The sequence below is a fragment of the Lissotriton vulgaris genome, chromosome 5 (assembly GCF_964263255.1).
Source record: "Lissotriton vulgaris chromosome 5, aLisVul1.2, whole genome shotgun sequence".
Classification (NCBI taxonomy): Eukaryota; Metazoa; Chordata; class Amphibia; order Caudata; family Salamandridae; genus Lissotriton; species Lissotriton vulgaris.
Window position 1 is genome coordinate 1,601,154,955 of NC_141693.1, and position 24,518 is coordinate 1,601,179,472.

The window sequence follows — 24,518 nt, forward strand, 5'->3', positions numbered from 1 at the left end:
TTAGTTCTGTCATTTAAAACTTAACAGTGACAACTTAAATACTAATTCTCAGAGACTCTTATTCTTTATACCCCTTCAATTGGTGGCTACCTGAATTATAAACGCATCCTATCCCGGTGTAACATGCTAAAACCTAAGATTTATATTTGATTGCAACCTATCTGTTAAAGTGTTTCATAGTCTTGTTTCCACAGTACTAGGAAGTTGCAGAATATTATTCCTATCTTCAATTCGGATTGCCATAAAACAGTGTCCCAATCTACTATTCTTATTTTATCAATGAAACTTCCTTGTACTTGGGACTTCCTAAATACCCAATGGCAACTCATTCAAAACATCGCTGCTAAATTACTATTTAGCTTGACCTTCTATATCTCCACACTTAGGGACCTCTCTTTATGCAAAAGAATGGTGTGCCTTAAATGTCTGAGTGTTCTCTCCACTTCCTATTTTATTTGCGTTACTACCATCAGGAAAGCACGCATGGGTTCCAGGTTCTTTCCTAGTTCACTGCCAAGAACTGGAATTATTCTGCTTTAACTACTACCTCAAAGTCTGAGCATCTTTCCTTTCTGAATTAAAAAACGTAAAGATCCAGATTTTTTAATTGTTTGTGATCTTCCTGCCAGTCAAAAGGTGACTCGACAACACTAGTACATACTGCGCGGATAACAGTGTTTAGTGAGTTTATTTATTCATTCAAGGGTAAAAAGTATGTTGTGATTTGTGTCCTAAACTATTGCCCAGCAGGGCTAAAAGTTAAAACTGGTTTGAGACTGCTTGAATCCCCCTCCTTGAAGGGACCCAGCCTGGCAGTTTGGGCTGGACTGTAACTATTCAAGCAGGGCAAAGGCTGACTCAAAGTTTCTACAGTGGCACAATGAGTATGATTTGGAGTGGGCTACAGCCCAGAGTAAATATCTGTGGCTGGGCAGGGCTGAACTAAGCATTCACCTCATCTTTTGTTTTTTTCACAAGTGAAAACCCAGCGCAGACACTGCTACATCAGACTGCCAAACAGAGAATGCACATCTAAGAGGTGTGAAACTTCTCCTGCCTTACCAAGACACATCCCTTAAGGGTTTTTATACCTATCGCCATGATGCCATGATAACCACCATGATCCCAAGTGTAAATGAGGTAACCACAGTAATATAGTCAGGCAATAATGATATGCCTACGAGACTAAGGTTCATGCATGAATTTTAGTAATCGCCAAAAATGTGACACACCATGTGACGAGTGCAATTAATAAAATAAAACGACGTGCGGCACTAGGTAGCTCAGTAGGAACATACCTGCAGGGCTAGTATGGGACGCCCGAAACCAGTAGTATATAACGTGGTAGGCCGCCTAAACCAGGCAAAATATAAAAATTAATTAATTGAGGACCTCAACATATAGACGGTATTACAAGAAGCGAGGAAGGACTACGCGCTTACCGGATGATTAGCCGGGCAGCAAAAACCGTAATAGGTTCAGTTCTGTAAGGGAAGAAACGAACAGTGACGAACACTGAAGGAATTCCCATGGTCAGGGCGATCGAGACTGATCATCTTGATACAACGAGAGTCTTACCGGCAAAAAGGAGGGAACGGGTCGTCAATGCGGTCCGCGTTCGGGTGAAAATTACACACACTCGAGGAGTCAGCCGCAACCAGGTAGTAAAATAGTAAAATATAAGGTAGTAAAATAATGAAAAGCCGCGTGATGTAAAGCGGCCCAATCGCATTTTGGGACAGTAAAATAGAACGAAGTGAGGAAAGGTGGAAAACCGCGTCAGCCATACTGGTTAAGTGATGCTAACATGACCCAATAGTAAGGAGACAACCATTGTCACAATAAAAAGTACGGCAAGGCACATCAAAGTTCAATTCATTATTAAAAAAAAGATGGCATTCGTGTAAGAAGCCCTCGAAGAACCAAGCACAACAAAGTACAATTCTTTGTTAAAGAATCTGCAGAACGTAATCAGCAGCATTTCAAAAGGGGCAATAAGAGGAACTACATATATGCAATAAGTTGAAGTGGCAATTACATAACCTAAGGAACAATTGTTAGAACACAATTATGGACCATTAAAACCAAAGGCAATTGTTATATACACAGAAAAAAATTCAGGTATATATGCAACTTTCAGACAATATATAAGTTACATGGAAAGAACAAAGCCATCAAAATCACAGTTAAACAACCATAAGTATGCAGATTATAGTAGTGATGTCCAATCTTCAGCGCGATTGAGCCCATTGTGAATGCTTTGAGTCTTGAGTATCCAATGGAGTTCTCCTTTATTCAGAAGCTGCTGTACATTCGCCCCTCTCGGGGGTATTTTGATTGTGGAAATAATAGTCCATTTAAGATCCAATTCGGTATGAGCCAGTTCGCTAAAGTGGGCGTCTTGCAGCGTATGCGACTTCTATGTTGACACATCCTCAGTCTTGCCTTTTGTGTGGTTTGACCTATATAGATCTTTGCATACGGACAGAAAATAGCATAAATAACATTTACCCTGTTACAGTTTGTAAAGTGTCTACGTGTAAGTTTGATATCGTCATAGACAAATTCTTTACCCTCAATGGTAGTATCGCACAGAGAACAATTACCACATTTTGCATGGCCTGTCAAGCGAGGAAGACTCCATAGGTCATCCACTGTTTCAGTGGGATCAGTGGAGGGTAGAGCAGCCCGCACTAGGTGGTCTCTGATATTCTTGCATTTTTTAAAACAAACAATGGTTTATCCACAGTTAGCACACCTGCATTCACTACTGGCCAGTGTTTTTTAACACTTTTAGTAATAGAGTTTGATGCGGGGGGAAAAGTTGAGACACAAACAAGTCGGTTTTCATTAGTTTTGGATTTAGGCTCAAGAAGAATATCCCTAGGACAGTACCAGGCTCTTTTAAGGGAGCTCCGGATAAGTTTGTGAGGATAGCCTCTTGCCTTCAGTTTCGAGCTGAGTACTTGTGCTTCACGAAAGTAATCTTCTTTCACATAGCAATTCCTGCGAAGACGCAGGAATTGGGAATATGGAAGAGAATCACGCAGAGCGCGTGGATGATGGCTTTGATAACTCAACAGAGTATTGCGCTCTGTAGGTTGTCTATAAAGACCCGTGATAAGTCTACCTTCAAGGAGCTGGATGTTAAGGTCCAAGAAGGGAATTGAAGAATGTCCAAGAAGGGAATTGAAGAATGACTGGTAGTTAGTGTATCTGTAAGGCCACTACAATTACTGTTTAGCCAATGTAGGAATTGACCAAGAAGGGTTTCAGAATCCTGCCAAATTAAAAAAATGTCATCGATATACCTCTTCCATAGGGCAATGCCATTATGGAAGGGGTTAGTGGGTGCCAAAATACTACCACACTCAAGGTGATCCATGTACAGAATAGCCAAGTTGGGGGCAAAAATTGCCCCCATGGAAGTACCCTTGATCTGACCGTAGTATTGGCCATCAAAAAGAAAAAAAAATGTTGTTAAACAAATTTCAAGTAATTGCAAAATAAAAAGAGTCAGAACCTGGTGGGGCTGAGGGCGTCTGTCAAGAACTTCCTGGATAACCAGCATGGAGTCATTTTGTGGAATGTTGGTAAACAATGACTCCACATCCAGGGTACAAAGTACTCCGGACGTGGGGTCATATGGATATTCCTCAATAATATTTATCATGTGCATACTGTCGCGAATGTAACACTCAGTAACAGGCACAAAAACCTTAATGGAGTAGTTGACAAAAAGTCCAAGAGGCTCCAGGACCGAACCGCAACCAGATACTATTGGTCGTCCCGGAGGTCTTACAGCATCTTTATGGATTTTCGGCAAGGTATAAATTGCCGGTGTCCTAGGGTTTTTTTGGTTTAGAAACTGATGTTCGTTCCGACTGAGAAAACCAAGTTCCATGCCATCATCAGTAACCTGAGTTATAAGTTTCGGAATCTCTTTGGTAGGATTGTTAGATAGTTTGCAATAATGTTCATGATTATTTAATTGGCGTAGTATTTCACCTTTATAGATATCAATATTTTGCATAACAATCCCACCGCCTTTATCGGCCGGTTTTATAATCAAATTGGAATTAGATTTCAAACTGGCTATGGCTTCCTTCTCATCCAATGAGATGTTGTAAGGAATAAAGGATCTACGTTTTTTTAATTCAAAAATATCTTTTAGCACCAGTTTCTCAAAGGTTAAAAATTCGGCAGGAACCATATTGGCAGAAGGTAAAAAGGTCGATGGGTGTCTGAAGGGGGTGTTAAATGAAGATAGTGGTTTGGGATTGAGTAAGAAAAAAGCATGTAGTCTCAGCTTGCGGAAAAATCGTAGTAACTCAGTTTGGACTTACAAAAATGAGGGCGAACAGTAGGCACAAAAGAGAGCCCTTTACTCAATATGGATACCTCACTGCTAGACAATAAATGATCGGTGAGGTTGAAAATGGGAAGAGTATTCTTATCAGGTGTAGTGTCGGACATTTCAATAGGGACGTCAATGTTATTGTTATTCAGATTTACCATTGGTAATGTTGACGTCGAGTGTGGCGTTCGCCTGGAGGGTAAGGCCACCGTTGGGGTTGTTTGGCTTTCCCTCTATTGGGGGGGGTCCTGTTGGCCTCGGGCTAAAAAAGGAGTTCTATTTGAAGGCCCAGGGGTGTCACTTTGGTCAGAACTGTCAGATGACTCAGCCGAAGTATCGGAGAATCCTACCAATGTCTGTCGCTTATTATAGCGTCCCCAGGGTCTCTGGTTTTGATTTTGATTATAGCCACTGTATGCCTTATTAGTATAGAAATCTTTCAATAAATAGGGATAAGTCCTTACTTGAGAGAAGTTTTTTATGTCCTTTTTTACCTTAATAGCCTTTTTATTTTGTTTAATTCTATGGAATGCTCCAACTGTTTTTTCAATTTTTTCAAGCAGTTTTTTAAAATCAGGGACTAAGCCTTTATCATTGCTCTGTTTCTCTAAGTCAGTTATTTCAGCTTCTAATTTTTTAAGTTCTTCTGATGCTATATCAATTCCAAGCACCATCCAATGTCTTGATGCAGTTGTACTAATGTAAGTAAATCCAGTTAAATACTTAGGGTTGTCGGTAAAAACACCAGGCACATTACGGATCTGAAGTACCAATGGAATAATATTGGCTTTAAAATATGCTGTGAGCAAGAGTTTCATTAACTCAAGCCTAACAGCTTTCTTCTTATTTTTATCTAATTGGTCACCAAGACTGGTGTTCTGTGCAACCGGAGTGACAACAGTGTCTGTCAGTAATGAGGGGCCTTCGCAAAGTTTATTTATGTAGTCCTCAGTGTACAGAGGTGTGTGATCAGACCTGCCCAAGAAGAAAAATAAAATTAAAATAGAAAAAGTATGAAGTGTGCCAGTGAGACAGGAAGGGGACCCACTTGAGGAAGAGGGTAGGGGTGCTGAACCCTTGCAATCAAGCGATTGCGCTACATATCATTTCATTACACAAGGGAACCCAGGGAAGCAGTACGCTAGGGACCTTAGGGAATTACGTTTTTACACAGGACAGTGGTCCCTAGTCAGTAGGATATTTTACAAAAATAAATATAGACTAAATAGCAACTATATTCATTGTCCAGCCGAACAGTATTTAATTTCTGATAAATAAAGTACAACGGTAATATGGTGTGATACAAGCAGGACACCAGCCGATGCCCAACTAACACACTCAGGAAAAAGACAAACAGGAATTTACAAGCAATTCAGGTAGTCTGTGTATCACAATTCACGATCAGACAATACAATTAGCACACTATTGCTTGCAAACATTAGCATAATTCATATGTATATAGTGTGACAAGGTCAACGACGTTTCGAACCCTATAATTATTCAGAGTTCATCTTAAGGACAAACAATACATGCCTTCTTATTGGAAAAGTTCACAGATAACTTTTTTTTAAGCCCATACTATGGGTACCAATTGCAAGAACATATATTGGTACAAAAGCAAGAGGAAAAGGGAAAAAATACAAAACCAAATTAGGGCATTTTTCAAAAGATCACACTATTTAAGAACATATGTACATTAAATTCACCCCATTAGAGAGATGTGCCAACCTTTTAGAAACACAGACCCGCATTTCAATATGACAGGGTGAATTGAGGTTTCAAGTACTGCCGTTTAAAGAATATTTAAGCTCGAAGGTTAATGAGTGAAGTGCCATAACAACAAACAACTGAACCACCATGATCCCAAGTGTAAATGAGGTAACCACAGTAATATAGTCAGGCAATAATTATATGCCTACGAGACCAAGGTGCATGCATGAATTTTAGTCATCGCCAAAAATGTGACACTCCATGTGACGAGTGCAATTAATAAAATAAAACGTGCGGCACTAGGTAGCTCAGTAGGAACATACCTGCAGGGCTCGTATGGGACGCCCGAAACCAGTAGTATATAACATGGTAGGCCGCCTAAACCAGTCGAAATATAAAAATTAATTAATTGAGGACCTCAACATATAGACGGTATTACAAGGAGCGAGGAAGGACTACGCGCTTACCGGATGATTAGCCGGGCAGCAATAAACCGTAATAGGTGCAGTTCTTATTGCCAATTTTGAAATGCTGCTGATTACATTCTGCCGATTCTCTAACAAAGAATTGTACTTTGTTGTGCCTGGTTCTTCGAGGGCTTCTTACACTAATGCAATCTTTTTTTAATAATGAATTGAACTTCGATGTGCCTTGCCGTACTTTTTATTGTGACAATGGTTGTCTCCTTACTATTGGGTCATGTTAGCATCACTTAACCAGTATGGCTGACGCGGTTTTCCACCTTCCCTTACTTCGTTCTATTTTACTGTCCCAAAATGGCCGCCCGAATGGTGCATGCTTGCGATTGGGCCGCTCTACATCACGTGGCTTTTCATTCTTTTACTTTCTGGTTGCGGCTGACTCCTCGAGTGTGTGTAATTTTCACCCCAACGCGGACCGCATTGACGACCCGTTCCCTCCTTCTTGCCGGTAAAACTCTCGTTGTATCAAGATAGTGATCAGTCTCGATCGCACTGAGCGTGAGAATTCCTTCAGTGTTCGTCACTGTTCGTTTCTTCCCTTACAGAACTGCAACTATTACGGTTTATTGCTGCCCGGCTAATCATCCGGTAAGCATGTAGTCCTTCCTTGCTCCTTGTAATACCGTCTATATGTTGAGGTCCTCAATTAATTAATTTTTATATTTCGCCTGGTTTAGGCGGCCTACCACGTTATATACTACTGGTTTCGGGCATCCCATACTAGCCCTGCAGGTATGTTCCTACTGAGCTACCTAGTGCCGCACGTCGTTTTATTTTATTAATTGCACTCGTCACATGGTGTGTCACATTTTTGGCGATGACTAAAATTCATGCATGAACCTTAGTCTCGTAGGCATATAAATATTGCCTGACTATATTACTGTGGTTACCTCATTTACACTTGGGATCATGGTGGTTCAGTTGTTTGTTGTTATGGCACTTCACTCATTAACCTTCTAGCTTAAATATTCTTTAAACGGCAGTACTTGAAACCTCAATTCACCCTGTCATATTGAAATGCGGGTCTGGGTTTCTAAAAGGTTGGCACATCTCTCTAATGGGGTGAATTTAATGTACATATGTTCTTAAATAGTGTGATCTTTTGAAAAATGCCCTAATTTGGTTTTGTATTTTTTTCCCTTTTCCTCTTGCTTTTGTACTAATATATATGTTCTGGCAATTGGCACCCATAGTATGGGCTTTAAAAAAAAGTTATCTGTGAACTTTTCCAATAAGAAGGCATGTATTGTTTGTCCTGAAAATGAACTCCAAATTACAGGGTTCGAAACGTCGTCGACCTTGTCACACTATATGCATATGAATTATGCTAATGTTTGCAAGCAATAGTGTGCTAATTGTATTGTCTGATCGTGAATTGTGATACACAGACTACCTGAATTGCCTGTAAATTCCTGTTTGTCTTTTTCCTGAGTGTGTTAGTTGGGCATCGGCTGGTGTCCTGCTTGTATCACACCATATTACCGTTGTACTTTATTTATCAGAAATTAAATACTGTCCGGCTGGACAATGAATATAGTTGCTATTTAGTCTATATTTATTTTTGTAAAATATCCTACTGACTAGGGACCACTGTCCTGTGTAAAAACGTAATTCCCTAAGGTCCCTAGCGTACTGCTTCCCTGGGTTCCCTTGTGTAATGAAATGATATGTAGCGCAATCGCTTGATTGCAAGGGTTCAGCACCCCTACCCTCTTCCTCAAGTGGGTCCCCTTCCTGTCTCACTGGTACACTTCATACTTTTTCTATTTTAATTGTATTTTTCTTCTTGGGCATGTCTGATCACATACCTCTGTACACTGAGGACTACATAAATAAACTTTGCGAAGGCCCCTCATTACTGACAGACACTGTTGACACTCCGGTTGCACAGAACACCAGTCTTGGTGACCAATTAGAGAAAAATAAGAAGAAAGTTGATAGGCTTGAGTTAATGAAACTCTTGCTCGCAGCATATTTAAAAGCCAATATTATTCCATTGGGACTTCAGATCCGTAATGTGCCTGGTGTTTTTACCGACAACCCTAAGTATTTAACTGGATTTAGTTACATTAGTACTGCATCAAGACATTGGATGGTGCTTGGAATTGATATAGCATCAGAAGAACTTAAAAATTTAGAAGCTGAAATAACTGACTTAGAGAAACAGAGCAATGATAAAGGCCTAGTCCCTGATTTTAAAAAACTTCTTGAAAAAATTGAAAAAACTGTTGGAGAATTCCATAGATTTGAACAAAATAAAAAGGCTATTAAGGTAAAAAAGGACATAAAAAACTTCTCTCAAGAAAGGACTTATCCCTATTTATTGAAAGATTTCTATACTAATAAGGCATACAGTGGCTATAACCAAAATCAAAATCAAAACCAGAGACCCTGGGGACGCTATAATAAGCGACAGACATTGGTAGGATTCTCCGATACTTCGGCTGAGTCATCTGACAGTTCTGACCAAAGTGACACCCCTGGGCCTTCAAAAAGAACTCCTTTTTTAGCCCGAGGCCAACAGGACCCCCCCAAGAGAGGGAAAGCCAAAACAACCCCAACGGTGGCCTTACCCCCCAGGCGAACGCCACACTCGACGTCCACATTACCAATGGTAAATCTGAATAACAATAACATTGACGTCCCTATTGAAATGTCGACACTACACCTGATAAGAATACTCTTCCCATTTTTAACCTCACCGATCATTTATTGTCTAGCAGTGAGGTATCCATATTGAGTAAAGGGCTCTCTTTTGTGCCTACTGTTCGCCCTAAATTTTTGGAAGCCCAAACGGAGTTACTACGATTTTTCCGCAAGCTGAGACTACATGCTTTTTTCTTACTCAATCCTAAACCACTATCTTCATTTAACACCCTTTAGACCCCCATCAACCTTTTTACCTTCTTCCAATATGGTTCCTGCCGAACTTTTAACCTTTGAGAAACTGGTGCTAAAAGATATTTCTGAATTAGAAAAACGTCTTTTTCCTGAGTGTGTTAGTTGGGCATCGGCTGGTGTCCTGCTTGTATCACACCATATTACCTTTGTACTTTATTTATCAGAAATTAAATACTGTCCGACTGGACATTGAATATAGTTGCTAGTTAGTCTACATTTATTTTTGTAAAATATCCTACTGACTAGGGACCACTATCCTGTGTAAAAAAGTGGGGATGGAAACGTCCTCAGCATGGTAAGAGATGTTTACCCCTGCCCTGAGTGCCAAACTGTACTGTTGTATGGATCCCTAACGCTGATATTATTGTCATAGGCAAACAAGGATCATGCTGTGTGCCAAGATATAGGCCTAGTTCACGGAGTGAGGTTTTGTCAGACGGGGAAGGGCACGCAAAGTGCTACTCTCGTGTGGTGGAAGGCTACCGCCTTCACCAGGAGTTATTTTATCATAAGAGAGTACTCCCAACACCATCAATCTAATCCTTCCTTATTTTGAGAAACGTATGCATTGTTTCTCCAATCAACAGTAAAGTGGTGTGTTGTAAATAGCTCACTCCGGTACAAGACAGAAATGCTACAGTACTGAGCAGTGTGCACAGACTGGCTAAGTATGCTGAAGGCATGTGACCACAGTGGCACAATGTTAGGAGGTAACAGTGCTGGAGGGTAAGTCTTCTATGAATGTACACAGAGTAAAAGTGTGTCAGAAATGATACATTACATGGAGGACCTTGGGTTCCTTTTTGGGAAGCCCAGCCTGCGTGAAAAAGACATGAGGAGTGGAGGAATTACGCCCCACCCCCAGAAACAGATGTGTATTGCTATGAGTTGGGTGGGACACACTGGAGGACGGGACCCTCCCATTACACTTCAAAAGGTTGCTCTTTGATTTGATGACAGATCAGAGAGTAGGATTGGAAGTCTGTGATTAAACATTTGATGCACATATCACTATGGGTGAAATCCAAGTGTGAAATCAAGTCACTTCCATGAATTGCACTGTGGGACAATCAGAGTCTTGCTTACTGTGACAGACAGCCTTTCGTGAGAAAAGAAGAAAAAGAGAAGGGTCCACTTCAAAAGAGTGAAATCTCCAACATACAACTACAAAGACTCAAACTCTAAATTACATTTTGGTGTCTGGAATTGTACTATAAGAAGAGGATGTTGAGACCCAAAACGTTGTCAACTGCAAAGCAGCCAGACGGGCTGTGTGAGGAGTGGAATCTCTGCAAGGCTTCTGCCTGTGACCAGAATTGGGAGCAAAGACATGCTAGCCTTCCTGCTGGGTGAGGGGACATAACCCAGGAAACAAAGGTCACCTGTGCAGCTCCAATGCCTGCCTGCTTGACAAGACTAGTGTGGCTTGTGAAGAAGAGGAGGAGAGCGTTGGAGGGAGTGAGGTCCAGTGGGGAGCCATGCTAAAAGGACTCTCAGCAAGGTGTGAGGGTATGGCTGTGCATCAATCGGGCCCATGTGCAGTGTCAGCTAAGCGACCACTGTATGATAGAAGAGGATCGCCGTGAACTGAGCCCTGAGTTAAGCACCGTGCAGGAGTTAATGAACCCGTAGTGCTGTGCTGCAGTGATCCTGCATGCCAGAGGAAGCCACCAGTAAAGTTACTACTGTGAGAATTGCTGTGACTTGCAACCGTCTTGGTGGAGGCACTTGTACTAGAGGAGTATGTGCCTGTACTGTTTGGTAGGGCCAAGAGGGGCTACCAGCACCAACGTTGCCAAAAGATTCATGCTGCCGCCTGAAGAAGGGACTAAGGCTACGTTCGGCAGGTTAGACCCTAACGGCCCCTGACTGGTCGAGGACTGCCAGGATGCCAAGGATGATGCAGCAACCTCTCTGGGCTCCAGTCGGGAGCTGAAGACAAGATTCCCCCCCTCCCGAGTCCCAAACCCATCCCCCCCACCGGGTAAAGCCAACTTACTGCATCTTTGCTAGCTGGGAGCTGCTCAGACAACTGAGAGAACTTCAGCAGCACTACTCAAGAGAGAACTTGCTCTGCTGTGTGGGCCAAGGACAGCCTGACTTCTCTGAGCAGAGCAGGACTCACGGGTGCTAATGCAGAGGACATCCGGAACACTAATGAACTCTTCTGTGCTGTGAAAGCATGTAAGACATGAACTGGACCAGATGGGCCCTGAGAGATTCGTTGATAAATGTTGCTGCAGAACCGTTGGCACTTTTGATGAAATCCTGAAGAGTCAAAGGGTAACTCTTAGGTATGACCTAATAGCATTCCCTGGACGTGTCTACAAGTGAATGGAGAATACCTTGAACACGTTACACTAAGAAGGTTGGAGCAGGGATTTGCCAGACAACCACTAGGGTCTGACTTCAAGGGGATTGTTTTGCTACTAAATGTCATATTGCATTTGTAGAGTTAAATGTAAATGTAAATGTAAATGTATAGGCATTTATATAGCGCACTACTTACCCGTAGGGTCCCAAGGCGCTTCGACCGCTGCGAAACCCTTCCTGGCTTCCCTGAGAGATGGTCCCTTAATGGGTATCTCCAGGGTGAGACCAGGCATCCCCGGCGGTCTGGTGGGGCCGTTAGTGAAGATGAGGCAAGCTAATGCCCAGAGTTGCCGAGTGTGATCGCTGATCAGAGTGGGCACCGAGGCGAAAGAATTATCGAGTCCGCTGACCCTGGTCCAGAAACCTGCCGCGCCGGGAATCGAACCCTGGTCCCGGGCCGTTCTCTGCTCTTGGGTCTGCCTCCTCTAACCAGAGAGCCACACTACTTCAAATGAAATACTTTTTTTTCTTATAAACGCAAGTATTTGACACGACATTGATTTATTGTTTATACTATTTTCACTTTGAATTAGGAGTCATGTTCACTGACCTGTATCTGAACTTACCCTCACCACGGGAGCCTTGACTGCATGACCACAGCTTCCACTGAGAGTCAAGTGCAGAAGAGGAACTTTCCCAGTTGAGTGGGATCCACCACAGTTGGGCCTTTTAGCCCCTGCATGCCCTGTGGAACTCTGAAAGGAGTTTTGACAGTACCCAACTACCTAAAATTAGCTCCTTTCTCTTCAGTGACAATGCTGGTTCCAACTGTTTTTTTTTTTATATATTAACTATCAATACTGACTATTTACTTTACCAGCATTTTAGGAACCAAGATAGATGAATATTCATCATCTTTCTTCTATATAAAGTTGCTGTTTTAAGTGTTTAAGTGCCTGCAATTTGAGCGCTTGGTATGGTAGGAATTTATTCTGGTTACTTTCACAAATAATAAAACACATCAAACAGTGAAACAATGAAAACACCACGCAAAATGGATCTCACACCAAGTAAGTATAATAGAGCAGAATATAAAAAATAAAACAAGACCAAAACAACAAAAATCCATATCTGTAGAACTGGAGCAATTATTTTTTCAAGAATAAACTGCAAAATAGTGCCTAAAAGCAAAATGTGCAACCATGCATTTTCTGGTTGCGTGGGTCAAGGTCGAAGCCGAAAGTCCAGGTTGACCGCGATGGAGCGCAAGTCGAATACAATCCCAGATAAGCCCTGCTGAAGTTTTACCTTCTCAAGACTTGTGCCAAGAGTCCCGTTTGCATTGGAGAGGATCACAGGGAGCAAGGAGAGCGTCACTGGCGGTGGTCGGCATGGCGCAAAGAGCAGAACGGGCGTCGCAGACAGGCTGCCTGGAGATTCATTGTGACAGTCCTCCACGGGCGCCGATGCTAGCTGTGCAAGGACAAAGGCTGGTGGTGGTTCATGCTGAATTTCAGTGCGAGAAGTGCTGGTTCGCTGTGAACAAGCCCATTTCCAGTCCTGAAGAGTTCTAAAGCTTGATTACTAGAGCCTGTGATCTATACCAAGGGCCCAGGAAATGAGAGGTCAGGAAATCGCTGTAGCTGGGTCCAGGAGCTGGTTGGGGAGCCTTTTATGTCCCTGAGGCTCAAATCAGGAGGCCAGAGGTCTAGCCCTCTGAGTCACTCTGTGATCAAGATGATGTTGCAAGTCCAGTCCTTCTTTCTCAGCAAAGAGGCAGCAGGAAGCAGTTCAGCACAGCAGGGCAGCAGTTCCTGTAGAGCAGCATTTCAGAGGTCCTTCTTTTATACACAGCTGTGCCTTTGAATAGGGGAGAAGCTTCTAGAGGCATGCCTTTGAAGTGCACAGATGCAATGCCTTCCTAGCCATGGATGCAGACTAATTATGCAGGGTATCAGCCCTTTGTATGGAGGCTGGCCACAGCCTACTCAAGAGTAAGTGGGGCTATGCCTAGATACTCTCTCCCATCCTGCCAGTGATGACTCATCCAGTCACAACTACACTCCCATTGTGTGTGGCCATCTAGGAGGTATACACAAAGCCCAACTGTCACCCACAGCCAGTCATGTGACCCTGAGACAGGCTGCAGACACATAATGGCTAAGACAATAAATGCCAACTTTCTGAAAGTTGCATTTTCAGAATTATAATTTAAAACCTGACTTCACCATAAGTTAGGATGGTAGATCAGGATGCCAGAGACATCAAACATTAACTGGTTATCTTTTCCCATTTGGAAATTACAGTTATAAAATATAATAAGGCAACCTCAATGTTATCCTATGGGAGAGATGACCCTACGGTAGTGAAAAACAAAGTTAAGCATTTTTCATAAGTAGGACATTTAAAACAAATGTACATGGACTACTTTTTAAATACATTGCACCCTGCCCTCTAAGCTGTCCAGGGGCTACCACAGGAGTGACATATGTATTAAAAAAAGAAGGCTTGGGCCTGGCAAAAGGTGTATTTTGCAGGTCGAAATGGCAGTTTAAACTGCACACACAGGCTTTGCAATGGCAGGCCCGAGACATGTTTAAAGGGTTACTTAAGTGAGTCAGGCCTCAAAAAATCATAAAATGTGACAAGACCTGCAGGTTAGTGACAAATAATCAGCTCTATCAAAGTGTAATTCCCTGACCCATAAACTGGTTTCAAATTATGTGATTGTGGGCAAATATTTTAATTCACTGAGCTGCCATTTTCATCATTATCACATATAAGAGCACCTTCAAATGTGAGAGTTCAGCATGTCTGCTGAACAAAAAACTCTTTTTTTTATATAATAGACTTAACGTTTGCTCCATATATAATGCAAATCGAGCCATAAATAGGATACACATTAGCTCGGACTTGCCTCTTAGTTCATTAACAGCATTGTCTTCAGGGTGGGGGCAGGAATGTTTCTCAAATCATGTTTAAAAACGATCACTTTTAATAAAAACTTGACTAAAGTATGAAGTGGTAGCACACTATAATTTGCAATCAGCAGATTTTACATTGAAATGGCCACACGATTTCTCACCGACGTGCAGGTTTACTGATAAAACTATATAGTGTACAAACAATGTTTGGAAACAGAGTTTCTGCAAATATCGGTCATTTGCATATCACAAAGTAAAGTGTTCGGATTTCTTTTGTTCCCATTTAACTCTTTGTTTGCATCACACATCTTAATGATTTTTTTAAAACGTGTTTTTTGTAATTACTGATATATTTGAAATATTTGTAATATTCATTGGCTAGCAATTTTTTTTTAATGTTATAAGTTAGAGAAAAAAACTGACATCTTCAGACAGCTCTCTTGACAAAAACTTCTAATTGTAGTAAGAAAATATAAACCTCAATTTTCCAAGTGGCAATTAATAAAAAGACAAACTGATATTTGACCTCTTTCGTTGAATAGACAGGAAATGGGTCAAGATAAAGAAGATATAATGGCATCTTTATTGCTCATTCACTTTCTGAATCAATAGAACACCTGTTCTTTTCCAGCTTAAGTTCACTGCCCAGCTGGGACTAGTAGGTGCTACAAATAGCTAGACCGGATAATATTTGACTCACAATTGCGAGTGGGCGGGTAGATTTTTCGAGTCCTGCGGATAGCACAACCAGTGCTGCAGGCCCACTAGTAGCATTTAAATTTTAGGCCCTGGGTACATACAGGACCACTTTCCTAGGGACTTATAAGTACAATAAATAGGCCAATTGGATATAAACCAATGTTGCTATTTTTAGGGAGAGAGCACAATAACTTTAGCACTGGTTAGCAGTGGTAAAGTGAGAAGAGTCCTAAGGCCAACAAAAACAAATTCTACAAAGAGTGGAGGGCACAAGTAAAATGTGTAGGGAAGACCCTGCAGAAACAGCCAGGTCCAGCACAACCCCCTTCCAGCCACGTGCCAGGCTAGACTGATGATGGGTTATCCTGCTAGGGCACTAGAACAGAGGCAAAGACCATGTCATGCAGGGACTCTTGTCAGTTCTACACCTCTCCGAACTCAGTCGGATACCTCTGTCTATACCCTCCTGAGCCACTGAACTGACCCATGGGGAATCCTTCTCCTCATCAAGGGATCCCATTTGTGCAGCACCTAACCGTAACTTACTCCCCGAGCATCCCACTAGGCAGACAGTACCACCCTGGCCAACAAAAAATCCCATGTCCTCAAGGCCTTCTGGAACTCCGCATTCCTGATGCTCCTTTTGGCAGGCAGCCCCCACTCTTGGCAAAACACCTTGAGCTCAGCCACAGTGTAGCTCTCCAGTTTGACAAGGGCAAATCCCACCCTTGAAAGTGGGGCCACGGACACAAATGGGCAGGTAGAGAGAATTTAAAATTTGAATCGGTCTTAGACATGGGATGGTTGTGTACACCAAATCACTGCATGGCACTGCACAATACATGAGGCATGCTAAAAAAAAGTTACAACCACTATTAGCAGGGTAGAGGGACACTGCGGTATGCATGACCTTAATGTAGACAGCTACATGCACCCCTCTGAAGATTGATGTCGACTGGCCAGGGCACAGTGACAGTTCACCAAAAGCCAGCCTTGACCTCTAGTCTCCCTCCCATGACTTCTCACAGCCTCTTCAAATCCACCCGGTTCGATATTCCTTTTGCTTTTTCCTCATCTTCCTTGTCATCCCTCATTCAGCTTCTAGTCATCTTTCAATTAGACGATTACTTCCTCTCTTAAATCCACACCCTCGGTTGATCTTTATTAGTCTCTAATTTGACAGGTGTCGCCTCTTAAACGTTTCCCCATGCCCTCCCTTATCCACCCCCTTGACCTCTTTCAACTGCTTGGTCCTCTCCCATGTCTTCTATCAGCAACAGGACTCTCACGTCTATAACGCAGCCCTGGGGCTTCTCACAACACTTTGCATGAAACTCCCTTTAACAATCCTCATCCTAACGTCATTGCCCCGCCGCACACCCTGCGAAATTGCCCCTTACCTCCTTTCTTAGAGCTCTATTTTAGCAGCAGCAGCAGCACCGGTAGTAGCAGGCTCCCATTAGAGGAATGACTCTTAGCAGAGACAATATCACGTGATCTGCACGCCAAGGCACGTTCTGGAGAAGCAGCGTCAGAGAGAACCTGTTGGGCAGCGTCTAGTGCGCATTAAAGCTTCCTCCCTGGCAGCCGTGGGGCTTCACGTGACAGCTTCAGTGTGCATCGCTGTCCCGTTCAAACTCACGGAGTGGAGATGCTGTCGCGAGTGGGGCTGCGTAGGACAGCGAACTCGAGGAAAGTGTGCTCGGCCGTGACTCGCTGCATAGGGCCTCCACCCTTTAGTCTTACGGACGCGCGCCAGTATGATACCGCACGGCCTGTCATGGTGTAACTCAGTGGTGATTGAATTATGGACCCCGGGTTGAGAGGCGGCCGAGAATTGGTGGACTGTTGGAAGCCAGGTGTGTCGATTAGAAGAGTACCTGGGCTTTAAGTGGGGCGGGACTCGCCGGAGCTGAGCACTGGCAGTTTTTTAAAGGGGGGCTCAAAACGGGTCTGTATCGGGCTCTATTTTGTCCCCCAGGCGGTCCGTTTCTAGGTCTCGCCTACGCAGCGTCAGAAGCTCACTAGACGATAAACCTTACCTTCCGTAAACAGTACGGTATCAGTAATCGTTTCAGGGGAGAACAATCTGGCCACCGACCACTAGATGGCAGCATTGGTTAAATGTAGGAGGGTAATAGAATAATTTAAGAGCGCACACAATAAGGTGCGGCGTTGATCTTACCTGCATGTCGTTAATGGCACACTTTTCTATTTCTTGGCCTGCAGGAGCATTTTCTGTGATAACGGCAGAAAAGACATCGCCTGCCAGCCTGTCTTGCGTATACCTCGCGTAATTACAGTGGCAGCCTCCCCTCCACTAGTCGAGCAGAGTTCATCGTACAAAACCAACACATTTCAAACTTCAAAAAAACTGTACAAATAGTGGAGTTGCGCGAATGCAGTTAAAACTCCAGACTAGCGAGACTGCGACATTTAATGCACCTTTTACCACTAAAACGAGGTTTGAGATTCTGTCACTACAATGCCGACTACATTTAACAATGGCATTAACACCAGAAAACCCGAGTCAACACAGCCATCCAACCATGCCTATGTTAAAAGCAACAATTTTTGGACAATTTTATTGAGTTTTGCATGTAACAACAAACAGCAACAGTCAGAGCTACAATGTACAATATCAGAACAGGGAGGAAAACACATCACAGTGACCTCAAGGCTACACAAGTAAATCAATAGGGACGTATCCAGGAGTGTCTAGTCTATAAATCTTGAAAGGATCGAATGTGAGTACCGCTCCAGATGTCGCCCAACAAGGTTACCCCGATGAAATCCCATAGCCGGAACCCTGACAAGGAGGCAACTTCACAGAGATTAGTGCCACACCACAAGGAAGTGTACTGAGTTAGTCTCCCTGCTGATTGGGTATGATGTTGTGATGCACGCCAAGCCAGGAATACCCAGCGCGTGACATTGGGGAGAGCACGAGGAATTACTGCTCCGTAAAGCATCCCCTGGATAGAGGAGAAGCCCATGGTGTGAAGTTCCAAGCGATACGCCGGGTCGGACCAGCCACCATTAAACCAGTCGTGGATCGTGAGGAGACGAGTCACTAAATAATAGAGATAGAGGTTTGTCATTCCGTAACCCCCTGTCAAAAGGTGGGATTCAGCAGTGGGCCAGGGCCAGCCTGGTCCTCCGACCCCCGCCCCCCCAGAGGAACTTAGTGGCCAAACCATCCATGTCCTGGAACTAGCATCTTGCAAAGGAGAGATGTGTGTTCTGGAGCATGTATAAAAAAATGGGGTAATATCATTTTGTATAGGGCTATCCTGCCTAGAGGGTTCAGTGGCACCGTGCGCCATTTAAGGAGGTCTGCGCGGACCCGCCTAACCAGCGGGGTGACATTGAGCTCCCATGCGAGGTCAGGGAGAAGGGAAACCCAAATCCCCAAGTACTTGAAAGACAGCCGCTGAAGGGGAATCTACGACTGCCAGTCAAAGCACTCGCACAATAAGTGCAAGGGGACAAGGACAGACTTGGCCGGGTTTAGCCGCAGGCCGGAAACACGTTCAAAAATGGCTAATGCCCGAAGGCATCAAGGTCCCGAGCAGACCGGGTCAGCCAGGAACAGCAGCACATCATCCGCGTATAACGCAATTTAATCCTCCGCTAGGCCGGGCCACCTCCACCCAGTCAGGGAGTGATCACTGCGGATAAGGCAAGCGAGCGGTTCCATTGCCAGAGCAAAAAGTATCGGCTAGAGGGGGCAACCGTTCCGCGTATCCCGTCCAATGGGGAAGGGGCGGGATAGAGCTCCGTTAACGAGGACCTGTGCCCAGGGACAGTGATCGAGTATCCTTACCAGGTGGTGGAAAGGAGTGCCAAAACCCATCTGGTCCAGCACCGCATCTAACTAGCTCCAGTCAACGGAGTTGAAAGCCTTCTCAAAATCAATAAGAAGAAGGGACAAGTATGGAGTCAGCAGGCGTCGGTTTGCAAGGGCGAGATGAAGGTGTCAGAGACAGTGTCAAGTTCCTCGGAGAGGCATGAAGCCGCACTGATCAGGGTGGACAAGCTGGGCTAAATGCGGCCGTATGCGATTGGCCAATTCGGAAGCGAAGATCTTGAGCTCCGTAGAAGCGTTTTTTAAATGTGGTTATTAAATGAAGTGTCTTAAGTTAAGGGTCACTAGAATTATTCGGCACTGAAGGGAGAAATTATGAGTGACGGAAGTCCCTCGCATAGTGATGGGCGTGTACCCCTGTCCGCTGTGCCCCAAATATACAATGTCTAGATGAGATCCCTGAGGCAGATTTTTGTTGTAATGGGCAAACACTGACCATGCATGTGCGCCATAACAGGCCTGTCTCAAAGATTGGGGCACTTTAGGACCGGAGAGGTGCCGATAACGCTACCCTCACAGAGGTGCCTCCGCCAGGACGAGCGCATTGATGGCAGCTTACTGTGCGCTCTCAAAGCAATAGCTGTGTCAGTGTGCTTTTCCCCTTGGACGCTGTGCCCTTCCTTTTCACATATATTCTGCAATTCACCAGACAGCTGACATGTTAAGGCAGCGTCTCGGATGTCAAGCCACAGATAAACGTGTCCTCACTATACAAATTTAAAGAAGTTGCAATTAAAAGGAAAAAAGAGCTGCTGCTTGCAAACGTTTCATAGTGCTTGACACTAGCAGGTAGATTCATCATTGAAAAATCGGCTCGCAAAGGGCCAGATTCTGAGAATCTGGCCCTTTGCGAGCGCAATTTTTGCATTTGGGATTAATCATCCGAAATGCAAAAATCGGTAATTGCGAATTCGCTAAATTGCGAGGAATTACATTTAAGGAATCTCTATTTGAGATTCCTTAAATGCAATTCATTAACCATTTTAAAATTGCGAAATCGCAATTTCGGGCCGCTATTTACCGCAAGGTCAAACCTCCTGGTAAATAGCGAAAACTTAGAAAAATGCTTTAAAATGCATTTTTCTAAGTTGCATGTTGCACACGCACATGTCCTTTGGACATGTGTGTGCGCAACACCAATGTAGATGACATTTCAGGGGTGCTACAGGGTGTCCTTTGGACACCCCTAGCACCCTTGAAATCGCATTCTTATTTGCGATTAGCAAATTGCTAATCGCAAATAAGGAATGTGTAGGAATCGCAATTTATTTAGCGATTCCTACATGAATCCCGTTTTGCAAGTCCTTAATAGCGAATCCTTAATAATCGCTATTAAGGACTCGCAAAACGGGTCTTTGATGAATCTAGGGGTTAATGTATACAATAACATTATAAATGCTGCTTTAAAAGTGAAAATACTTCACTAAACTTGATAAGGCTTAGACCCATTTGTTAGTAAAAATCCTTAATAAAGAGCTTGGAAACGTTTCTTCTCCTCTGAACACTGAAGCGTCCGTTAATCACAGTTTTAAACAATTGTCTATGAAAGTAAGTACCAATTTATTAACAAACATTAAAAATGGTGCAGTTTCAATCAAGAATACATGATTTAACAAAAGAGCATTGCCGATCAACGAAGTATAATGGGACAAAATGGTTTTTCAAGGTCCATCTAGAATACAATGAACAAACATGTTTTTATTCGGTTTCTGAATGGAAAAACAAAACACACACCAGAAGACATAACTAATGGGGGTGGATGAGCTACTCCCAGAGTATGTATGGTGTAAACACATCCTCCTGTGCTTTGGATTGAAACTAACTGTTACACAGAAATGTGTGTCTAAGCCACTGGTGCATAGTAGGCTAGGAACTGACATGGGACAACCAGACATCTCACCTTAAGTTTTCCGATGTTAGATGTGATTAGCTGCATTCTTGGGATGCTGATGTCCCCATAAACAGAACCAAAGGTCGCTGAAGGCAAACTAAGAACTGGACTAGTGTTCTCAGCAGAATACTACTTTTCTACCTGCATTAACGCCACACGACTATCGTAAACATTTCACAAATACACATGCAAAAAAGGTGGCAACTACGGCACTTCTACAAATTCCCTGCCTCATCTAAACCACTGGCCAAGAAAGCCACCTTCCCAATCCTGTCAGTTATCTAGCAGATTCCACTACATATATTAGTGTGCTATTAAATAATAAGAAGTGTAATTTGACACATGCTTCCTGACATGTAGATTCTTATTGGAAGCAATAAAACGTTCCTTCATCACAAATAAAGCCTTCGGTCAACACACTGACTTCTGAGCACACAAAATTGTGCACTCGCTTGAGGGCCTTGCGAATCCTACTACTAGAGTGCACGTGAATTGTGCACACTGCTCTAGGTCACCACTATTGAGTTGATTACAACTCAATAGTCACCTTTGGGACCTTATAAGTGTTTAGCCAAGCAACACTTGATGTTGTTGCACCAAGGATATTGTGCTGGATAACTAAGCACTTATAAGGTCCCAAAGGCGAGACCTTTTTGCTATGCCAATGCTTGTTTTTCTTCTCCGGACTGCAGAGACAGCAGGCACATCGATATGCACGTGCTCACTTCTCACTAGTGGAGAAGTTACAGCATTACTTCATGGCAGGTGATCGTTGTAGGGGAAGGGAAATCCTTTAAAGCCAGCTGATCGTTGTAGGGGAAGGGAAATCCTTTAAAGAGTCATTTTCTCTTTGGATTTCCCGTCTTTTTAAAACTCAGGAGCAGCAAGATTGTCCTGGTGTCATCAGTGTTTTAAGTGGAAGCTTTTTCAATATTATATACAAGCCATAGTTGCTGCTTATTTATCTTATGCAACTAACAACCATTGACAAAGCCAATAGTCCTGACTTCTTGTAGGTACGATGTTACTTGTATCATGTAGGTACGATGTTACTTGTATCATATATCTGGATGCAGTGACAAACTGCAGAATACAAGTTGGGCGGCACACTATGCTTAGCACATGTTGTATCATGAATCTGGATGTAATGACAAACCGCAAAATACAAGTCGGGCGGCACACTATGCTAACCACAGATTTTTAGTTTGTGATTTTAAGCCACGCCCCTAATTAAATTGGCCATGCCCCTTTGAGAGACCCTACCCCCCCATCCCCCCAGTTTTTACATCCCACTTAAAGTCCTGCGTGAAGTGGCCAGTATTCTGATTCCGTTTTTCCTCCCTGAAGGGGACAATAAGCTGCCAAGCTTTTTCATGCTCTTGAGTGGCATGCTCATGAGGGCGCACGTATATTCTAAGTTGAAGTTTGGGGGGTGAAGAATAACACTTTCAACTATGTGGTGGAGCTATCCTTAGATCCAACACAAGAATCTACAGTGATAAATTGTGTGTTTTTAACATACTGTGCAAACATGATACATTTGTAACGTGTTTCAGTACATTTGGCAATGTTTATACGATACTCTATCAAGAATTGGCAAAGCCAAAAGGGCTTAGTTATACAAGAACTATTGGCTTTGGTGACGTGTTTTGGCCTTGTGTACACCAGTGTGCCTGCTGTCCAGAATGGCTAAAAAGTTAGTGGCGTGGAGTGTGGATTGAAATGGGGTGAGGTGGATTGGAATGAGGTGCATTTATTTGGTTTGTCGTTGATTGGATTAGAGTAGAGTGGTTTAGAGTGAGGTGAATTAGAGTGGGTTGAATTGGACTGGAATGGGATATATTGGAGTGTGGCTGGCTGATAGGATTAGATGACCTGGGATGGGGTGGACTAGAGTGGGGTGGACTGGAGTGGGTGGATTTGATTGGTTTGGGGTGGATTGGATTAGAGTAGGATGGTTTGGAGTGAGATGAATTAGAGTGGTTTGGTTGAATTTTACTGAGGGGGTGGGGTGAACTGGAATGGGGTATATTGGAGTGTGGTGGGCTGATTGGGTGGGGTGGGCAGGGGTAGAGTGGAGTGGACTGGATGGGTAGGTTTGATTAGGGTGGACTGCAGTGGGGTGAAGATTGGAGTGAGGTGACTGAGTGGGGTGGATATGGGGTGGGGTGGATTGGAGTGGGGTAGATTGATTTGTGGTGGGGTGGATTATAGTTGAGATGGATTGGAGTGGGGTAGATAGGATTTGATTGAATTGGGTGGGTTGAATTAGATGGGGTAGACTGGATTGGGATGAGGAGGGGTGGATTATTTTGGATTGGGGTGCTGCAAATTGTTTTGGATTTGAGTGGGGCAGGTTGGAGTGGGGCAGAGTGTTATTGATTGGAGCTGATCGGAGTAGTGCAGCTTTGCATTGGAGTGGTGCAGAATGTTTGGATTGAGTGGGGCAGATTGTTTTGGATTGGAGTGGTGCAAATTGTTTTGGTTTGGGGTGGGTTGAGAGGATTGGGGTGTAGTGCATTGGGTTGGGGTGAGTGGTTTGGATTGGTCTGGATTTAGTAGGGTGGGTTGGAGTGGGGCGGATTGGGGTATACTGCACAATTGCTAAAGCATCATTTCAAAAATTACACTTAGCAAGAAACAATGTTGCTTTCCACATAATCTCGTCTTTTGAGAATAGGACCCACAAACAAAAACAAAAGAAAATATGATTGCAAAGTGAGTGAAGAAGACTTGGCAAAGTAAACGAAAGTTAAAAATAGAAAATAAATCTTTGCAATTTTGTTGGTCCTGCTGGGCACTGTTTTGCCTGTCACACACCGGTTTGCCGAGGCACAAAAGCTAAACAGAGCAAAATAGTACGTCATTCTTGTCGGAAGCAGCAGACGGGCATTGATTAGGTTGAATCAATCAGTGCTTGGTGCCTGCTCCAAAGAGAGGAGTGAACATGTTAGGCTTGCCATGACAAATGATGAGGCTGTAAAAGAGAGTGCCGCCAAACGCCAACAAATGGTAAGCAACGGGCGGGCTCTAAGCCCTTTTATGTATAAAACAGTGTCTCTCAAGCAGGACACATGTGCTAGCGCATGCGCTGGTAGGCCTTCATCCTAGAAATAGAAATGAGAAATTTGATATCTAAAAAGCAACTGCTACACATTTTAGTGCAAAGCACTTTAGAACTGGTTTGAAAAAGCCATTTCAAGGCACCTCTTTTTATCATTCCTTCTGGGAAAATCACAGTGAGCTCATTGAGTATTTTTAATTCCATCTTCAGAAGGAAGACCCTGCCTGACTTTTACTAAAGGTACATTTTCAGTCTGTTTGTAGGGACGTTGCAGCATATTCTTGTTAGAAACTGCATCCCGGTACATGT

General features: G+C 43.4%; 1 protein-coding gene across 1 annotated transcript in view; it reads right to left on the minus strand.

Annotated features, from left to right (window-relative positions):
- RABGGTA (Rab geranylgeranyltransferase subunit alpha) overlaps positions 1-17,358 on the minus strand; it is a 155,657-nt gene extending 138,299 nt beyond the window's left edge. The window contains exon 1 of the mRNA XM_086923739.1: positions 17,267-17,358. The gene's annotated coding sequence lies outside the window, so the exon portion shown is untranslated. The remainder of the gene's footprint in view (positions 1-17,266) is intronic.
- Positions 17,359-24,518: the final 7,160 nt, after the last annotated feature.